Source organism: Giraffa tippelskirchi, chromosome 9 (assembly GCF_054371585.1).
Source record: "Giraffa tippelskirchi isolate mGirTip1 chromosome 9, T2T-mGirTip1v1.2.pri, whole genome shotgun sequence".
In the NCBI taxonomy this organism is placed as follows: domain Eukaryota; kingdom Metazoa; phylum Chordata; class Mammalia; order Artiodactyla; family Giraffidae; genus Giraffa; species Giraffa tippelskirchi.
The window spans coordinates 29,114,929-29,134,111 of NC_137283.1; the positions used below are offsets into that span (position 1 = coordinate 29,114,929).

Below are 19,183 nucleotides of genomic sequence, written 5' to 3' on the forward strand. Positions count from 1 at the left end.
ACATAAGATGTGTGTTGCTGTGTGCCAGACACAGATCAAGACCCTGAGAATAGAGCAGTATAGGCTATAGACTGCATTCCCGCTTGTATGGCCTTACAGAGGGAGACAGTAAGCATATAAACTAGAGCAGTGTCAAGTTTGTGTTGGAAACATCTTTGGTTGCTCAGGTTGGAACCGCTTTCATTTATGTTGTAGACTGAATGTTTGTCTTCTACTCAAATTGATATATTAAATCCTTCCACCCAATGTCATAGTGTTTGGAGGTGGGACCTTTGGGAGGGTTGAATGTGTCATAAGGGGATGGAGCCCTCTTGAATGAGATTAGTGCCCTTTAAAAGATGTTATCAGACAGATCTCTCACTCTTTCCTACCATGTGAGGACATAGAAGAGCCTGTCTGAACCAGAAAGTACATCCTCACCAGGTACCAGTTCTGCTGGCACCTTGATCTTGAACTTCCCAGGCTCCAAAACTGAGAAATTTCTGTTGTTTATAAGCCACCAGGTCTATGTTATTCTATTATAGCCACCTCAGTGGACTAAGATAGTGTGTTTTTTCTCTCCTGGAACCAGAGAGTCCAGAAATTCTTGCAGGAGCAAAACTGAACCCATAGACTGTCTTTGGAATCATGTAGTTACTCAGAAACATTTAGGCTTACCATGTGCTCTGATATTTCGTTCAGAAAATATCACTGCTGGAGACCATGTCAGGGGAAAAACAGTAACCCTATAGCTTAGAAAAGAGAGACTATTAGAAAGCAGCCAAGTATCACTGCTCCATATTTCCTCACAAGCCTGAGGAATTTGCTTTTAAAAATAAATGTGTATTTCATAATGCACCTATTTGATTTCTCTTTAATCATTGGCTTTTTTTGTGTTTGCTGATTTTTCAGGCTTGCTAATTTGTGCTGTGTCTACCCATCATTTGTGCAAATTAGCAAGGTTTAACTAGAAATGAAAATGTCAAAGTTATTATATTATTTAAAGTTAAAGAATAATTAGACTGGAGGAAAACAGGCTGAAAGAATGCTCCAAGCTATGTTAAAGGTGGGAAAAGACAGGGAAAAAAGTGCAGAGAGGATAAGTGTGGGAGGATGGGGGGCCACTTGTCCTACTTCCAGGGACCTGGACTTATGGTCACACCACATGGCACTCCAGGGATGTGGAGTAGACTCAGAGCCCTCACATATACCATCAGGGGCAGGCCGATAGGGTTTTCTAACAGGTCTATAAAATGTATTAATTTTTTAAAAACTGGGTGGTGAAGTATTTTACTAGGTACTTTTGGATACTCTGCAGAGACTCTTAGCTGGTATTCCAGAATTGTGTTCTTCTGTTTGTCTCCAGTGTCCCTTGGGGGCATCTGAGCATCTGATCCTATCAGATGAATACCAGGAAAAGGAAAGTGTAGGTAGAGGCTGTGTGAAAGGTGATGGGGATTTATTTTTCCAACTGACAGGGTTGCAGACTCTTAAGTTTACACATGTAGTAGAAATCAGCTGTCGCTTCTTGGGATTTATATTCACCCAGCTGATCAAAGGCTTGTGTACAGGCATATAACTTGCAGCATTGTTGTGAGAGCAAAAGCAATGGAATTCCTTCAGTGTTTGAAAGGAGGTAAAGGTCTATCCATGGGGTGAGGGTGGGGAATACATGGGGACTGTGCTCTGCAGCTATCAGAAAAAGATGTAGACCTGTATGTGCTGATGTGGAAATATCTCCAAGATATCTTAAGTGACTTGAGGGTAAATATACTAGTCTTTGGGTAGAAGGCAGAAAAAAGATACACACAGAATGCTATTCTTGTGTCTGTATAGAATGTTTTTGGAAGAGAGAGACAAGATATTGGTAACACTAGTTGCCTTTGGGAAGGGAAATTGGTGGTTGGCACAGATGGAATTTATAGTCCCTGTTTACCCTGTTTGTGCTATTTGATTGTACATGTATGAGTTGAGTACCCTTTTGAATATAGTTGTTCCGGGATGCCAAAGTGTTATTAGCTAAAGGGCAGCAAGCCCTGCGGGAAAGGATAAGATACTGAGTTTTGATGATATCTTTTTAAATCTTTGCTTTTAGTAAATGTGAAAATCAGGTGTGATTGCTGATTGATTTCAAAACCTAGTGATAAGAAACTGTTGATTCAGCCTAAATCAACCACGTCCTCACTCTGGATTCCCAGCTCTGCATGGCTTGTCACATGTATAATGCTTGTTTATGTTATCAACTTCTACTATCTAAGTATCTTATAGAACAGTTTTTTTTTTTTTTTTTTTTTAGTTGCATGTTGCTAAGATGCTGCCTATCCATACAGACTTAAGCAAAAGGAGACTGTATTTGACAACATGACTGAATAGATTGAGTAGAGACCTGTTGAGGCTCAATCTAAGCCCTAAAGCCTCCTCTTTACATTTCTCATGTCACCCCTCCGCTTTCTTCTGAATTGACTCCATTTATTAATGGGACTCCCATTCCTGGAGGTGAGTACCCTCTGTAGCTCCATCCTTGCAACCTCTCAGCTCCGAGGGCAGCAGGGAAGATCTCTCCTGGTGACTAGGCTCCCCCTAACCCTAACGCTAACCCTCAGGCATTTGTTCTCAAGCCTTCTTGTGGTTCCAATGCTTCTGTGGGGGTGGGGGTGGGGGTGGGGGCTGGGGATATTGAAGGTTGATTTGCTTTTGGCAGTTTGGTTGAAACTGACCAATACCAAGCTCCTCCTATATTCCTGATTCTCTCGGCCTGGAGGCACTAAGATGAATAAAATTCTTGGGCAGGTTTTGGGGAGCTTACACCCTGTTAGGGAAGGTACAGAACCTCATGTGGGAACCCTTTTTGATGTGAAATACTAGACTCAAAGGAATTCTGAGGAGGGCTTATCTCCGCCTGGGAGTATTAGTGAGAAACTTGTGAAAGAGGTGACCCTGCCGTGAAGCCTTCTGTGGGAAGAACTTTTGCGTGCAGACTGGTCTGAGAACGAGGCTGAAGGCATTCCAGTATAAGATGCCAGAGAGCAGACGGTTCTAATTTTCATCAAGTTCTGCTTATCAGGCTTCAGAATGGCCAGTGCACCGTCTTCTTGTCATCTTGAGGCCACCCTCACCAACTTGCATCAGACCTTCCACAGTAACCACTCATCCTTAGAATATTGCAGCATTTTATTTCTTTGCCCTCATTTGGCAGAGATGTTTCTTACTCTGTGTGTTACTTACTTCTTTCTTTTCCCCAGATCCCTTTTTTTGCTCATTGTCTTGGCCACACAATTAATGTCCTATTGTCAAGCAGTAGTTCCCCCTCTAGCAAAGGGTTTGCATTTCAAGGACAGACTTTGTCATCAGAAACTTTGTTCCCAGCTACTGCAGTCATACAGGCAGTGTCGGGCTACGTTCAAGGAAGACTGAAGCGCTGTGGATTCAGCAGGAAAACATCAGCCAACTTTTGTGCTAGAAAACACAGTGCAGTAGTCTTGAACCTTACAAAGGCAAGGAGATCAGAGGAGAGAGGAAAGCAATGTGATTTGTGGCCAAGGTAGTCAGGAGGAAGGGAGATGGCCTTGGCATGTATCAAATCAATAGGGTCAAATTTTGTTATGATGGTTTGAGGATCAGGCACTTGACGTGAGCCAGACGTGCATCAAGGAAGATTGTGGCAAGTGGAAAGCAAAGCGTCATTTGATGGTTAATCCTCCTGGTGCATCCCAGTACCTCATGGCAGGTAATCCTGGGATCTGAGCTTGAGCACAGCTTAGTCTTGGACCTGAGTGGATCCTCTCTTGTCTTTCTCACAGACCTGAATCTGGCCATTCTTAGGAGGATCACATGAGTCCAGAAGGATGTACACCTCACCATCTCTGTTCCTTGTACAGCAGAGGGGATCAAATACCACATGCGTGCATGCATGCTATGCATGCTAAGTCACTTCAGTCATGTCCGACTCTGTGCAACCCTATGGACAGCAGCCCACCAGGCTCCTCTGTCCACGGGATTCTCTAGGCAAAAATACTGGAGTGGGTTGCCATGTCCTTCTCCAATACGTGCACGCGTGCTAAGTCGCTTCAGTCATGTCTGACTCTGTGTGACCCTATGGACCACAGAGGCAGGCAAATCTGTACCCATGGGTGTGTGGCTTTCCATTAGTCTTCATCTGTATTGGGTTCTGATTTGTATTTAGTGAGAATGGAGGAGACGTGTGGGGCTGAGGAGCCGAGCAAGTTCCTCTCTGCAGGTAGTACATCTGTCAAACCAAGGAAACCATGGCCGTGAAGGCAGTTGGCTCCACATTCAGAAGTAAACTAGGACTGAGCCCTTCCTCAGCAATTCTGGGAAATGACACCCTTGAAAGCATATCAGCCAGAAAGTTGGGAAGACTGTGCTCCATTGACGCCAAACCCTAGGCACAAAATGCACCAAGGTAAGCCCTTGAATAATGGACAGAGTTCTTCACCTCAGAGAGTTGTCGGAAGCTGACAGTATAAGTGTCTTCTCTTTGATATAGCACCTGAGTGCAGCTTACTGAGATCGAAGGGTTTGTTGATCAGTGAGAATGAAGGATGGAGGGGGAATTGCTGGTTTTGAAGGGGAACAAGTCATGGAGACCTGTGTGAGAGAATGAAAGAGGGGTGGTGGGCATTGATGTGGAACACAGACATGGACGCTTCCAGGTCTTCTCTGCTGTTCCTCAGGACTCTCATTGCTGCTTGTCCCCCCACCCCCTACCCCACCCCTGCCTTGCATATTGTGAGACCCCTGAAGTCGAGGACCAGATTGGTCTTTGTTTGCAGCTGTTGGATGCAGCCATTACACTTAGCTCATGCGGACAGTGTGGTTCACTCACCCATGATGCTGAGGCAGGAGCAAATTATGCATATTATTTTTCACTGTTATATAAATTTTCCCTTATGATATATTTGTCAAGGTTTTTACTCTTCACTGTCATAATTGGAGACTCTATTGCACAAAAAAAACATTATTCACTGTGTATAGAATGTTGTCTGATACAGTACTGCCTTGTTCAGGGGTTATTTTGGGGGTGTATTCCTTATCTTAAAGTCACTCTAAAATCCCAATGGGTGGAAAACTTGTCTTTTAAGAATCTTTTGATTCCTGATTTAGAATATATAATAGGTGCTTTATAACTGATGATTTCCCCACTGAGACTCCTAGGCTTCCTTGAGTACAAGAACAATGTGTTAGATGTATTCATCTCCCTTGTCCAGGTTCCGCACATAGTAGGCCTTGTCTTAGAGGCAGAAAGAACCACTAGGAACTGCAGTGCTGATGAGGCAAACACCTAGTAAGACGATGCTCCTGTAACGACGCCTGGCTTTGGACTTAAGCCCAGTGAAAGCACGTTAATGGATATGAGTTTTTCTCTGTATGGGTTTTCCTCTTTGTCTCCTTTCTATTTTTTGGTCCATGAGCAGACTCTGTCTCTCTGTGGGGAAGCAGCAGACAGCTTCAGTGAGTATAAATGTTACAGCCGCACGTGGAACATAGCCCCAGAGATAATCACATGTACCAGTGATCTGTCAGTAGATTCTATTACACGTGTGGGTCTTTTATCAAAGGAATTAAGTTTTCTTGATATGTTAGAAAATAGTACTTTTTTGGCCATCTTTGGAATGGATGAATTGATGTTTTGCGTATCTGTCTAGATTGACAGCTTGCTTTTTTTTCCCCCTCTGAATTTTGGAAATTCTGGATTTGAGTATATTCTTTCTTAAGTTGCGTTTTTAAGTGATCACACTTTATTTGTGGACAGTAATTCTTTCTTTCTTTTTCCTAAAAAAGAAGTCAACCATATCCTTGCACTTTTTTTCAAAAAATCTGTCTTTGAGAAGCACTCGTCTGTTTTTTTTTTCTTCTTTCTCACTCTCCTACATTTGTATTTGTCGAGAAAGAGCCTCAGATGCATTTCTGTTCGAAGAAAGTATTCCATAAATAGATGGATGCAATAGAATTACCACTCTATGTCTTGAATTTGGGAGAATATTACTTGCCTAATGGCATAATAACTGATTTTTTTCACCACTTGTTACCTTTAAAACTCCCAGAAAAAGTTGAAGATGAAATGTGACAATCTGGGGAAAGTTATTGGCCAGTTCAGCAATATGCCCAACCCTAATTATGGGGGCCTCTGATCTGGGGTTACCTGTTGTGTGAGAAAACAAAGATCCAACCAGTCACAACACACTGGGCCCCATCCCTGCTAAGACCAGGTACCAAGATAAAACTCTCCTCCTTCTTCACTATTAAGATGGAATTTCCATTCATTGAAAGCATAAATCCTTTGCATAATATTTTTACTCTTGTTTTCCCCTTGGGGGTAAACCTTTACTTGATGCCTTCCCTCTTCTGAGCTGGGATTGACTTTTTAGGGCAGATGACAGTTTGGGGGATAATTATTCCACTCCTCCATTCCTGTGGCTCCAACAACTGCCAAGTCCTAGTGCCACTTTGATTAAAAAAAAACATCCAGAGCTGCTTGCCTCTGTTGCCTCTGTCTGCCTTGTCTTAGAGGCACATCATTTTTGCACATCAGTATTAACAATTCAAACATCCTGAAATGCTAATAGCACTAGTAAGCTTTTAATTCCATGGAATTTATTGCTTGCTGTATTTCTATGAATTTATAACGCTTTGATTCTTAAGAGCCCCATTTAATCAGTTTTGCCTGGCACCGAACATAATAAACAACTTGCCGGTGAAAAAGTGCCACTTGGGGGAGGCTGCTAACAAGGAAGTTAAATGCCTCTGCCACTAGCAGTCTCTTCGCTGTATTTTTCATGAGCTGTAATGTACTTTGCTGGCTTCTGAGCGGTAGTTAAACGCTGGGACAAACGGAGCCCCACTCTCACACTTAGGAGCTCAGACTTCGCTAGGCGTCATTGCAGAAAGCCCAGAAGAAAAGCCATGCTTTTAGCCTTATTTTTCCTTTCTCCTCTAGCTTAATGGCTTCTAATACTTTTTCATTATCTTTACCTTAATCTCTTGGCGTATGATTTATGGACAGGAATGGTGAGGGATATCAGTGGGCAAAAACAATCATTAGAGGCTGTTAAGGAACATTTATTGTTTATTTGGCTGCCTGTCTATAAAAGTACACATGATGGCCCTAATAGCAAAATATCAAATTATCAAGTGCTTTAAAGCAGAAAATGTCATTTGTTTCTCAAAACTGCACCAACTTTATATAATTGCCCTTTTAATTATCCCTAGTGGCCCATGAAATTTGCAAAATAGAGCATCAAAGGTTTGATTTACTTACATGTTGCACTTTGGTGGGATTCTTAATGAATATTGTTTAGTACTAATGCTGAGGTGAAATTTGTAAATGTTTATAGTGAGGGACTTAGAAGCGGGTGGGAGCCTAGTCGTAAAACCGAATCAACTGAGTTCCCCTCAGGATGAACTGTATGGCCACATTCTTGGACCTACTTTTTGAAAATTTCTTCTTAGAGTGGAATTTTACTTCTAATCCAGGTCTAAACAAATATGCATTAAGTTCAGTTTTGCACTTTCGTTTTTTCCCTGCCCAATTAAGTGATTATCTCATTGTTACTTTCGTAGGGCCTTGGAGGGGTCCTTTGTTTGTTTCCTGGAAATCTTGAATCGGAATCAGTTATTTCTTCAGAAATGGCAGTCTATAAGATGATGTTCAGAACTGGATCTCTAAAAGCTCATCTTTTGGAGAAGATTTTTGCATTTGTAGGTCTGCGAGCTGATTTCTGACTGAGATTTGGAGCCCAGAGTCCAGGCTGACTTTGAGGCCTCCTGGGATTATTTTGTGTCTTCTTCCTTCAAGTATGTGTGCACTGTCATGTGCCAATAAATGAAGCAAAAAAACCATGCTGAGCGGCTGTGCACCCAGCAGGGGTCCACATGGATGGCAGCACTGCAGTGTACATCTCCATCTCTCCGCGTTCGGTCACCTGCCCAGATTTTTGTCTTCAGTCTGCAGACATGAAACACGGGGCTACATCTTGGGTAATAAGAGAAGTAGTGATAAAGGACAGCGATAGGGAGACCCTGGGATTTGATTGCAGGCTAGCTCTCTGGGCTCAGGAAGCTCTCTCAGCGCTCAATGATAGAGATATTGAATAATCCTGGTGGGAAGGTAGACACCTGTGGAGTGTCACGCGTTAGGCGTCCCCCAGGTTGACAGTGCACCAGTGATAAGCACCCGATGGGTGTGGCTGCCTCCTCGCATCTCCCGCGCCCGTTGATGAGCGTGTCACAGGGACAGGATCAGGAGACTAACAGAAGTCTGTAAGATTACATCTCTTATTTCCCCTTTATCCACCTGACTTGTCACTCGGTCGGAGGGGCTGGCATGGCGTGTCTCCAGCAAACCCTGTTGATTGTTGCCTGGTAACTTGTTCCTCCTAGAGTGATGGTAAAAAAAATTATTTCCTCTACATATCTCCCTGGCTTGGAGGGGAAGAAGAGCAGTTTTAATTACTTGGCTCATCGTTTTTGAGGGGTGCTTCCTGACCCTTCCCCACCTCTCCCAGTCTTCTGGGGCTTTCCCAGTCCTTCGGAATCTCTGAAATAGTATCTGTAGGTTTCCAAGCGCCTCGGGGGTACTTAGTCTTAAGTCCCTGTGATGTGACTGTACCAACGTTTCAAATTACTTTCTGCCTCCTTCATCTAACTGATTGCAATTTAGAAGCTAAAATAATTTCAGAATTATTACATTGCAGGCATTTCTCAACAATCCCTCAGTCCCATCTACCAGAAGTAGTCCTCTCTGCCTGCTTCGATGTCTTTTGTCTTCACAGGGGCATCCCCCGCCCGTACCCATTGTCTCTTTTGCAGATTGTACCTCTGTTACTGCTTTTAGCTGCACGACCTTGTCCTTCCTTCTATAATAGTTGTTGTGTTCTGTCCTCCACATCAGCCAAGGGATTTGTACATCTGATGTTTCCATCTGCATATGCAGTTCTGTGTGCAGTCACCTTGCAGCCCCCTTTGAGCAGACTTCTGTGTCTTTCTGTGGCCTCGCTTTGATGGTCCCAGAGCATCTAGATGTTGGTCTATTCCCTTTGGTTTTCCTTTTGGTTTTTCTTCATCTCAATCTACTGTACATCCCTTTGCTGTGTGTTTAGTCACTCAGTCACGTCTGACTCTTTGCAACCCCATGGACTGGAGCCCACCAGGCTCCTCTTGTCTACGGGGATTCTCCAGGCAAGAATAGCTGAGTGGGTTGCCATGACTTTCTCCAGGGGATCTTCCCAACCCAGGGATCAGACCCAGGCTTTCCACATTGCAGGTGGATTATTTGCTGTCTGAGCCAGAGGGAAGCCCATACATGCCTTTAAACTTTTCTAATATTTTGTCTCTTTCACACACATGTATGAAAGTAGGATCTCACAGAAGAGAGAACTTGGACTACTTGTATTGCTCCAAGGCCCATGATGTAGTAGCACATAATGCAAATACAGATTTAGGATATTTCCCTTATTTTTCAACGTTTACCTTAAGTAAGTTAATGTTTGCATATGCACACAACATATAATGCATATGGTATAATAGCGGGACTCAAATGATTAACCCAAGGTACTACTTATGATGTGTTCAGATGATACGATCAAGTCAGGGTGCTGAAGGTTAGATTTCTCTGATGAAGGATTGGATTCCATCCTGTCTTGATGTTTCTGTCACTGGAGGTTAAATCTCATTTGGAGAGAACATGAAAAGCCCAAATTTGTGACCCGTTGTGCATGTGAGTCACGGACTAGCTGACTTCCTTACCTTTTCTCATCATTTTCACCATTCCAGGCACCTTAAATGCTACTTTCTTCCTTCCTTCCCTGTTTTTCTGCCTCTGTCTATCCTTGCAGGTCTGATAAATTCTTCCCTGTTGTAAAAATGAACCACCCTGTGGTGGATTTCACAGCTAGCAGTGTCCCCCTTACTCTGTGCCTTGTTTTGGTCCAGATGACATCGGAGTCATTCCTTCCATCTCCATGTCCTCCATGGTCTCAACTTTGGTCCTCTCACCTGTTTCCTGAGGTGTGCATTCAGCAATTTTGATACCTGGAGTGTGACCTTTGCTTTTCGCTCCCTTCTTCCTCCGTGATTCTGATGAGGTTTTATCTTCACATGTTTGTCACTTTGTTCTCCATTTCCTTTGTTCTTTATCAGTTTTTTTTTTTTTTTTTTTTAACTAAGTCCAGCAGTACATGTGCTCCTGCTTGTGGGTATAAATCATCATTGTGCCATGAAGAAACTCACAGGTCACTGGGACAAGAGCTAGCCTGCCAGCCCCAGTCTGCTACTTTTCTGCTGTGTTCCATGTTTTCTCTTCTCTGCCTCTTTGAGAGATACAGGGACAGACGGACAGGTTACTTGCCAAGTTACCTAGTGTCTTAGGTTTTTGATTGACATCTTACGACTGCAGCTGAACTAATGGATGAGTGAGTATAAGCAGAGGGTGCTGCCTATCTTATAATAGATTTGGCTCCAGTCTTACTCCCAAGGGTTTTCTGGAGCTCAGAGACATTTTTTTTTTCCCTTCAGTTTTCAGGTCTTCTTTGATATCGGGGAGGTGAAATAATCCCTTCAGAATCTTTCTTATTTCCTGGACTTTGTCTCCCAGCTGATTTTTCATCTGGTCAGTTGTGGCAGGTCCCTAGCACAACCCTGACACAGTTCTCTATAAATGTGGCTGATCGTGTTGCTTCTGGCCAAAATCCTGGTGCTGGTTGTTAGACCAAAGAGAAGCAGTCCAGAAAATTCTTGAGAGAGAAAAGAAGCCAGCATTTTTCTCCTTCCTCTGTTTCCTTGCCCGCCACTTTTGGACTCCTGGTGTTGGCACTGATACCTCACCAAGCAGGGCGGGTCTTGCCTGAAGCTTATGGAGGGAGCTTCTAGATGTAGAATTGGTGATGTGTGTAGTTTCTGAATCAGATGAGCCGGCTCTACATCCTAGCTCAGCACCTTTCATGGTGTCATTCTGTGCAAGCTAGACCTCTGTGAGATTTTCTTTCCTTATCTGTAAAATAGGGAAAACCACTCATTTTTTAAAAGATGCTATGCAAATAAAATGCAGGAACAAACATAAAAGCAATAAATCAGAACCCAGTGTATAAAATGGCACAGTTATTTTTGTTATTTTGACTGGACTTAACTCACACTCATATGAAAGTGTTAAGTCACAAAAAGATTTTTTTGCTAGAGAGATGCCTTTTCAAACTCTGGGTTTCCTTTGAGTGTGCTCAAGCTGCTGTTATAAAATAGTGTTGCAGTGGAGCTTTGAAAAGGAACTAAATCTCCACCAAGGAGTAGCTGATGTGTGACTAGCAGCTGGGTGAGTGGAGCAGTTTTATGAAGAAACATAGGCAACTGTAACTTTTTTTTTTTAAGTGAGTGGATTTATTTACTTATGTATTTGTTTATTTGTTTTCAATATGTACTTTTAATTTTTTTTTTTTTTTTTTTTTTACTGGGCTACACAGCATGTGGACTCTTAGTTCCCTGACCAGGAATCAAATCTGCACCCTCAGCTTTAGAAGTGCAGTCTTAACCTTTGGACCACCAGGGAAGCCCCAACTGTCATTTTTTCAAACCATTTCCCTAACTTTTCCAGATTAGGTTAGGTTCCCCAATGACATGTTTATATAGCATCCTGTATTTTCCCCTAGCACTTATAATTATACGTGATTATTGTTAAAGCTATTAGTATATTACTATCTCCAAAGATGGCTGATTCCACAAGAGTCAGGAACTGTATTCATTTCTGTATGTCTAGCGTATCACGTAGGATCTGGCCCATGGTGGGGCTTGATGTGTTGAGTAAGAGAGCAAACATTTTTATTCTTCACTTACTGGGAATTTTCCATGATGGCTATGTTGCAATTAGGATTGAATGTGGGTGCAGAGAACAAAAACCTAACTACAGTGGCTTAATCCGGGGGTTGGCAAACCTCTTTTGTAAAGAGCCCGACAGCAAATATTGTAGCTTTTGTAGCTTCTTCAGTCTCGGCCACAACTGTCCAGCTCTGCTGCATGAAAGTGGCCATAGATAATGCTTCACTCAGCAGTGGTGACCGTGTGACAATAAAACTTGAGTCAGTCAGGCTCCAGATTTGGCCCACAGGCCACAGTTTGTGGTCCCCTGCTTAATCAAATTGGAGTACTGGTTGGTGGTGAATTTTGTTTAACACAATAAGTATAGAAGTCTCAAAGTAGGACCCCCGTGACTGGAGTCCCTGTGTAAGGGGGTCCTCCAAACCTGGACTGCTGCTTGCTTGTCAGCCCCCCGTCATCTTTAGCATAGCACTTCTATTCTCAGAGTCATGAAGTGGCTGCTTAGACATCCAGGGTGTGTTTCCAGGCGTGAAAGTGCAAAGGACAAAGACATTCCTTCTCTCCAGATTGTGCTTCTTTGTAAAATGGAATAGATCTTCCTGGATTGTCTTCTTTGGAAGTCATGCCTTTCCTTATATGTCATTGGCCAGGACTGTGTTGCTTGCCCATTTCCAATGACATGAGAGCATAAAACTGCAGGTATTTTAGTTGAGCACATTGCCGCCCAAACAAAGTTGGGATGCTGGTGCTGGAGGAGGAGGGTGAGTGAAGTTTGTATAAGCAGCTAGCGAGGTCCACTGGGCTATGGGTTTGAAACTGCCCCTCCTTACCCCATCTCCAACCCCCCTTCCCAACTTCTTTCTATTCAGGGTTAATTATGTGGTCGCTTCTTGGCCTTCTGGCTAAGATCAAGTACAGGGTTAATGATGTTATGGATTAAGCATAAGAAGTTCTGGTTAAATGCCTGTTCGGTAGTTTCAAATCTTAGCTCTTCTACTCTGTCCCTGTGAGCTTGGTCTCAGGTTTTCTCAACTTTAAAAAGAATAACAAGAGTAGGGCCAACCATGGAGTTGGGAGAAGCCTGAGAAGGTATGTGAAGCATTTAGCCCTGAACCAGCTCATAATATACACTCAATAAACAGTGGCTGTCATCATTAGGACTAATATGAATGTACAAAAGAGGTTTTATCTCCACCTGCCCTTTATAATACAGATACATTTATTAAAAAACAGGAGAACATTAAAGAGTGATAAATATAAGCTTTCCAACTAATATAAAAGTATGAGGAAGGCCTGGGTGGCTCTCTCCATGATCATATGCATTTCAGAAGATTGGGAGCTTTTCAAAACAAGCCCCAGCCTGATTAGGCAGCAAAGTTTGTAATAAACAACAATAAAACCCCAACTCACCAAGTCCTAACTATGGTTACCCTTGCCCACCAGCTGTTGAAATGCCCAGCTTTCAGGATATTTCATAGACTAGGTTCTTTTGCTTTATCTCAGTTTTTAAACATATTTAAGTCCCCCTGGGCTGGTATTCCACCAGACAGGAAGTCTGACTCTGTCCAAGACTGAGTTCCCTCTGCTCTGTGTTCACAGAAGCAAACTCCAGGCTTTATCCGCCTTCACCCTGACCTACTCTTCCTACAGTGGTTTGGACAAGGTGTTCTGGAGAGCAGGGCAGGTAGAAAATGCCGACCTTGAATGCTCCTTGCTGAAATCTTCCTGATTTTAAAGGACTCTCTTTGAGGGTTTCTTAGCTCTTTCAACCACTATGTGACCAGTCCTTTCCAGGTACACTGGGCAGGGTCTGTGTTTTCTTTCCAAAGTCTAGCCCCTTTGTAAAGGGAATTCTGAGACCACGCAAAGGATCCAGCCTGAGGCTCATTAACCAGGTACCTCTGTAGTGGCTCAAGATGTCCCAGGTCACCTCATGAAAGCAAGAACCTTACTGAGAAAAACACTCAGGAGGTTTAGTTCTAAAACCTGTCACAATACTACAGTAATCACCCAAGTGTCATTTTTAAAAAGCAAAAGCCAAGCCTCAAATGAGCAGAGCCCCAGCGGAAATCTCTTCTCCAAATCCATTACACAGGAGATGAGCTGGGTAAATACCAGGGACTCTCCCATTTAGACTCTGACCCTCACTCAGCAAGGGGAGTGATTTGTTTCCCACGTTGGTTCTGTGCCCACCTTTTTGCGAACCTTTTAATTTAAAAGAGACAGTGATTAATGATGCTTTTGATCCACTGACTTTTTTTTTTCTTTTAAAGGGCACCCTCTTTCTCTAATACATAAATTTGATGTTGGAAGTAAACCATGAGTATAAAAATTATATTGCTTATTTATTTCTCTCTCCCACTCCACAGCTTTGACAGTCAAGGTGCAACCTGGGTTCATAGCTTTCTTAGAGTCTTGGCATTCTGTGTCTGATATGTAGTAGACATCTGACAAATATTTGTTGAGTGAACAAATAGAAGAATGAAATAATAAGTGTTACTTACTAATCAAGATTTGTGCAAGGGCAGGTGCAAAAGTATATTTCCAGGTAATGTGTGTGTGTCTGTGTGTCTTTTTACTGAGAAATATTGAATATTCTATAGTCTATGCTATTGGGCTTTGTTTTGAACCCGTGATGATCCAGATGAAGGTAGTTCACAGCATCTTTGTGCCTACATCCCCTTGGTAACTACAGTGGTCTTTCTTGCCTGAGCTGAATATCAGGCCAAGAGACATAGTTATTTTGAAGTCTGTGAATATTTTTATAGTCATCGTAGATTAGTTCTCAGGAACACAGCTTTAGTCTACAGAGCATGATAGTCTGTCTTGCTAGTCTGTGTTTCTTTTACTGTGGGTATGCAGATGTTGATACCTAAGGAGTGGAAAAAAAATATCCTGTCAATCACAGAATTATATCAAACCTTAGCAACTGTAGATTTTGTTATATTACTTGGGTCCATTTCTTTCAGAAGTAAAAATCTTTTTTTCCTGGGCTTCAGCCTTTTGCTCGATTTGATGTTTTTCTACTTAAATGTGTGAAACTACAAGAATTGGTCTTACTTGCAAATTGCAGAACTGGAAGCTAAAGTTGGAAAAAAAAAAAAAACTAAGGTTTTCTTTTGGTAGTGTGTTTTATATTGTTTGAAACTTGGTGATAATTTATAAAAAGTAGCATTATTTATATAGATTTATTAAGTATAGGATACAGAATCAACTGAATTGTGCGTTTTGAGTCATAAGGTTTTTCACAAGGGCCCTACATTACTTTAAAAGGTGTAAATGATATGTTGTGTAACACCCCTCTTATCTTGAACTGTATTATCAGGGACTCTTTCTGTTTCACCTTAATGTGCTCAGGGAGCTCCTGCTTAGTTTAAAAAGATAGCCAAAAGAAAGAAATGCAGTTAATGGTTTAACACATTCCAAACTTTATAAGCAATTTGCGCTTAGATGGTGTAGAGTTGAAACCTCATGATTACAGAGAGGTAATATATCTAAATTCGAATTCAGGTTTTACCCCACCTTTCCGGTTATCTCTGCTGTTTAATAAATAGGAAAGTGTTTTTCTTTCTGGCTTAATGGCTGATTCATGTCAATGTATGGCAAAAACTACTACAATATTGTAAAGTAATTAGCCCCCAACTAAAATAAATAAATTTATTAAAAAAAAAAAGAATAAAAACAAACAAACAAAAAAAGAAAATGGACGACTGCTGGCCCTGGATCCTTTTCAAGGTCCTTTCTGACCTCTAGCAGTTCGATGGCCACCTGAAAATGATGATGTTGCTGCACCTCCAGTGTGCCATCTCCAGTGTGGTTCATTTGCCCATTTCACTCATTCTCTGTGATGAATTTCTGCTCTGGGTGGGGCAGATCTCATTTTAAATTTAAAGAGACCCAGTGAATCTAACCTGGTGTCACATTCCTATATTGTAGGTGCATTCTTGCTTATATTTTCAGCGTGGAAAAAAGGAAAATCAACTGAACTGTACATATGAGCCTCGAGATTTTTTTCATTTTTCGTAACCAGCCGTACAGGTCATGCTCAAATCCGGGGTCACCTGTTTAATGACTGTTGCCTTGTTGTGGTTTAGTTGTTCGGTTGTGTCCGATTCTTTTGCAGCTGCATGGACTGTCACTCTCCAGGCTCCTCTGTCCGTGGGATTTCCCAGGCAAGAATTCTGGTGTGGGATGTCATTTCCTTCTCCAGGGGATCGTCCCAATCCAGGGATGGAACCTATGTCTCTTGCACTGGCAAGCAGATTCTTTACCAGTGAGCCACCTGGAGAATCCCTTTCTTCCTATTCATTTTCTGTTGAGTTTCAATCTTATTTTCACCATAAATCGTGGGTTAAAAATATAGTCCAAATATGATTCAGAAATAATTAAATTAGTTAACTTTGCACCCAGTATTTAGTAACATATGAACGCTTATTGAACTTCTACCCCAAAGGGTAAAACACAGCCATGGAGAGGAATTGACAGAAATTGACTATTATGTTACTTTTTTGATAAAACACAGCCACGAAGCCCTCTGATTAAAACAATAACAACAATCAGCCTGGCATGAAAGCCCATTCCTTCATTCATCTCTTCCCTTTGACTTGAATATTACAAAATATCCGTGGCTAGTCCCCTGCTGCCCCTTCCTCACCTTGTCCTCCACCTTCCCTCCCTAACTGGGTGGCTTCTGGAGCCTCTAGCAGAGCTCTCTCCCCTGCAGTCCCCACATTTGCTTTCTTGGGAAGCGGATAATCTAGGCTCCCTTTTCTTAAAGGACTTGGACATGACTCTCGGGTCAAGTCCTCCTGGGAGGCACTGCCCATGGTGTCTGTGGGTTAATATGCAGCTCTCAGTGACAAGACGTTGTCTTGTATATAGACATTTTGTTGATATGTGGCCACTTTTGTTTGACCATAAACCTATTTGTGTTAGTTTTTCTTACTATGGGCCCCTTCACAAACTATCTATTCTATCTGCACAAAGTTGGGAGTTGACTGGAATCACCAATGCCAGAGAAGTCACTTTTCTTTCAACAGCTGGATTCTAGAGTTGAAAACAGTCATTTGGGAGCCTGGGACCTGTTCTTCCTCATTCTTGGTAGATAACCATAAGGAAAATCACTGGAAAAAAGCATGTAACATTTATGGAGCACGTTACCTGTGCCAGGAGCCATTCTGGATCCATGATGTCTGTCTTCTCTCTTAGTCCTTATAAAGATGTGTTGCTGTTGACCCCATTTTATAGACACAGAGAGGTGAAGTAGCTTGCATGGGATCACAGTCATGCTTTGAGGCTGAGCTCCTCTGATTTTCACTGACAGGCTTTGGATGACGTGCTCACTCTGTTTGGTGGCAGATCATGCCATTCTTAGGGTTCTTGATGGAAAGGTTTCTCTGTGGTCAAACTCTATTTTGCCTATATGATCAGTGATAGTTCTGGACCCAGAACCATTTCAGTTTAAATAAATGAGTTCCCAGACTTAAAATCTAATCACAACTCCCCCCTTTTCTCATGTCCCCACCCTCACCTGCTTGCAGTGAAGCCCTGTTTCTTTAACCTCTGAAGTCTCTCTCTCGTTCTCTGTTCTTATCATTGCCTTCCGAACTACAGGATGGAGACTTGGCTCCTTAGCGTGGCCCTCAAGGCCCTGTGCCTTGGCCCTGTCTGTCTGTCTTCTATTCCTCTTCCCAGGGCCTCGTGGAATAACTAGGTGCCTTTTGTGGGACTGGCCGTCTTCTTGGAGTGATAGACTCCAACTTAGTCCCTAGCCGTGTGGAGCTCACATCAACCCATTTCTTCTGTCCTATTGTTGCCCTGCTCTTGAACTTGTGCAGCTCATGTTATTGCTTCCTTTGGCTTTGGATGCCAGTCCTCCTTTTCCCACTCCCACCTTCCCCTGCCTATTAACATCCTACTCATCCTTCAAGGCTTGGCTCAGATATCACTTCTATGAAGCCTTTTTCAATTGAACCCAGCCTGTGTGACTCACTCCTTTGTCTGGGCTCCCACAAGTGTGTGTTTGTATTTCATTATAACCTTTGTTCAAGTCTGCTCTGTAGTTTAGTGCATCCTTTTCAAATTTGAAAGCCACAAATTCTTGCCTGAAGGTAAGAACCTATGTAACTTTATTTTTGTGTGCCCCAGAGCATGGGAGATACAGAGTAGGTGCTCCATATATCAACTCAGGCACAGTTATCATTATTACCATTTTGTTGAGGGCTTACTTTGCATCATGACTACTAGAGTTTTGTGTTTGAGGTCGCTTTTGCTCTTGCTGACTAGTTATGAGTTACAAATAGGGCCACTGTCCATTTTGTAGATTGGAAAACAGAAGTCCAGCAAGATGCTATATCAATAATTTGCTCCGAGTCACAGAACTGCTAAGGGAAAGGACAAGCATTTGCACTCAGGGCTGCCTGGTTCCGAAGTCCATGTCTTTTTCATCATGACACCTGAGAAATACACAAATACACATAGGGGTTGTGGTGGCTTCTGGAAGTCCCGATAAAGAATCCACATCCCTTCACTAAATATGCATATGGCTGAATCGCTTCATCTTTCCACATCCTGGAAACTTCCTCTTTCAACTCATTCTGTAGATTTTGTATCTCTAAAACTGCTACAAAAAACTGGAAAGAAGATTTGCAGATTTGAACGCTAGTCTCTTTTTGTTTTGTTTTTTAAACAACCTTTGGTTAAAATTTTACCTTGAGTTTAAGAACAGCCATAAATAACACAGGAGCGCAGGATCGCATCTTGTCCCTTATGCCGAGTGTGGGTTCATTTAGCTCAGCTTTCTTTTTAAGCTGGTGTCAAGCAAGGGTCTTGCCAACATATTGGCTGAATTCTTTGGTTATAAGCAACAGAGTTGATCTCTGGCCAACTTGAAGGACAAAGGTTTATTGGAGGAGTAGACAGAAGGTCACGGAATGGACCGCAGATGGAGAAAGGATAGGGATAGCTCCCACATACAGGCAGCTTGAATGCCACTGCTAAATCAGTGCTCCCCAAACGTTCTTCTGTCCGTACATCAGTCCACTGAGACAGATCAGATGTCCTAGTTTGTGTTATCCCCCCATGTCTATGAGAGTTCAGGGGACCTGACTGAGGAATCTACCTTGCTTGCAACAAGGGTGGGGAGGGGTAATTCCCCAAAAAGAAATTGAGGTACAAATGGATTGTGGATAACTCCCCAAATGTAACAGGTACCAGCTGTCCCTGGATTCTACGTGAATAGGAGGTTTTATTGAAGAGTTGGAGAGAGTTTTTTTGTGCAGTTTTGCTTTTTGTAGCTTTAGGACCTCCTTTCTAACCAGGATCTTGAATCTGTCATTGATCGGGTCGGGAAGCCTTCCAGCTTTATATCACAGGAAGTTTG

At 42.5% G+C, this 19,183-nt stretch overlaps 1 protein-coding gene across 40 annotated transcripts in view; it reads left to right on the forward strand.

Moving 5' to 3' along the window:
* The window catches only part of FOXP1 (forkhead box P1), a 618,285-nt gene that overhangs the window by 304,908 nt on the left and 294,194 nt on the right, over positions 1–19,183 (forward strand). Inside the window, exon 1 of one of the 40 annotated variants that reach the window (XM_081528336.1) lies at positions 2,276–2,475. The exons of the other annotated variants lie outside the window; for them this stretch is intronic. The gene's annotated coding sequence lies outside the window, so the exon portion shown is untranslated. Of the gene's footprint in view, positions 1–2,275; positions 2,476–19,183 lie in introns of those variants that run through there. 40 annotated transcript variants of the gene reach the window in all.